The 1,667-nt window shown below is 51.0% G+C and overlaps 1 long non-coding RNA gene across 1 annotated transcript; it reads right to left on the minus strand.

The window, feature by feature from the left end:
• Positions 1-670: 670 nt before the first annotated feature.
• LOC110258447 (uncharacterized) lies at positions 671-1,224 on the minus strand. Its single transcript, XR_014841498.1, has 2 exons — positions 1,146-1,224; positions 671-950 (listed from the first exon to the last, which is right to left on the minus strand). It is a non-coding gene; the product is annotated as an uncharacterized LOC110258447 (long non-coding RNA).
• Positions 1,225-1,667: the final 443 nt, after the last annotated feature.

Here is a 1,667-nt window from a genome sequence, read left to right on the forward strand (position 1 = left end):
GGGCAGTGAAACTGCTCTGTGTGATGCCCTGATGGTGGAGGCAGGTCATTGCAGATGTTTTCAAACCTGTAGAATATACGACCTCAAAGGTGATCCCGAAAGTAAACCATGGGCTTTGGGTGAAAACAGTGAGTCCGTGCAGCTCATCAAGTGTGAGACATGTGCCACTGTGAGGGGAGGAGTCAAGTGTAGAAAACAAGGAAGGCCACATGGCTGTGGAGAAGGGTATTTATGGGAAATCACTGTACACTTGCCGAATTGTTATTGGAACCTAAAATTCCAAAACTAAATGAATACCTATTAAGAAACTCCTTCTTGGAGTTTCTTGGAAAGTATTCTTCAACAAAACCTTCACCTGCTGTATGAACTGAGATGCCACAATGCAGATGACTCGGGTGTAATCTGGGATCATCTCAGAATTTATAAAGTCAGGAGAGTCATTGTCACATCTGTGCTGTGGGGCTGAGGAGGGGGAGAGAGTGTTAGGGTGTCTAGGAGGTTCCCAGGCCCTTTGACAAAAACCTTGCAGTGACCTTCAAATGGTGATCTGAGAAATGCTCTTGGCAGGTGGAGGCACCAGGAGCAGCTGGGGCAGCCCAGCCTCACACATTTGCTTCCCTGGGGGGTTTTTGTGCTGGCCTATAACACTGTAGGTGATGCACTGTTATGCTGCATACAGTAATAAGTTGCAACATCTTCAGCCTGCAGGCCACTGATGGTGAGGGTGTAATCTGTGCCAGATCCACTGCCCTTGAACCGGGATGGGACCCCACTTTGCAAAGTGGATGCCTTATAAATGAGGAGTTTAGGAGCCTTCCCTGGTTGTTGTTGATACCAGTCTAAATTACTGCTAACAGTCTGACTGGCCCGGCAAGTGATGGATACTGTGTCTCCTAGAGATGCAGCCAGGGAGGCTGGAGACTGGGTCAGCTGGGTGGCGCTCCTGGCACCTGCGAGGGGAAACAAAAAACACATATTCCTGTTATCAGAGGACTTCCTTGAAGAGCCCAGAGGTACTGAGCACAGCAGCTGAGGGGATGCACCCATGTCCTAGACACACAGAGACACTCAGGTGTCCCACAGTGAGCAGGGATGAGTGGAAGGGTGTCAGCAGTGGGAGTCATTCTGAGGGTCTCCCTCCTCACCTGAGAGCCAGAGCAGCAGGAGGCCAAGGAGCGGCATGGGGGCCCTCACGTCCATGCTGGGTTCTGACTGCCACTTCCTCCTGCCCAGGGTGGGCCGAGACTCTTAGTAAGTGTCCAGGGTGTTGGGCTGTGCTCTGGGAACATGCAAATCATCAGGGGGAGGGGAGGGCTGGGCACAGCTGCAGGGCTGGCTGGTCTCAGTGACAGCTCAGGGGCTGTGCCCTGGGGACTCAGGTCAGAGCAGGCAGCCCACATGTTTTGCAGAAAACACGTTTCTCCCTGGAGACCATAGGATGGACTCAGCGCACTGTCCTCTCAGGAGAGGATTTGTTTTCGTCCATTCAAGGCTCACCCTTGTCTTTCTGGCCTCATTTCCATCTCAGAGCAGGAATGTCAGTGATGATATATTTCAGAAAGCTGTAGGGAATTTGACAATATCTCTGCATTTTGTACCTGGAGAATTTTCCTCTATGGTCTGATTCTCTGACGTCAGGGTTGAGATACATTCTTTGATCCTCCTCA

This window comes from Sus scrofa, chromosome 3 (genome assembly GCF_054392235.1).
Source record: "Sus scrofa isolate SSC_HxYL_T2T_F1_AM1 chromosome 3, Sscrofa_HxYL_maternal_Yorkshire_Landrace_v2.0, whole genome shotgun sequence".
NCBI classification, from domain to species: Eukaryota; Metazoa; Chordata; class Mammalia; order Artiodactyla; family Suidae; genus Sus; species Sus scrofa.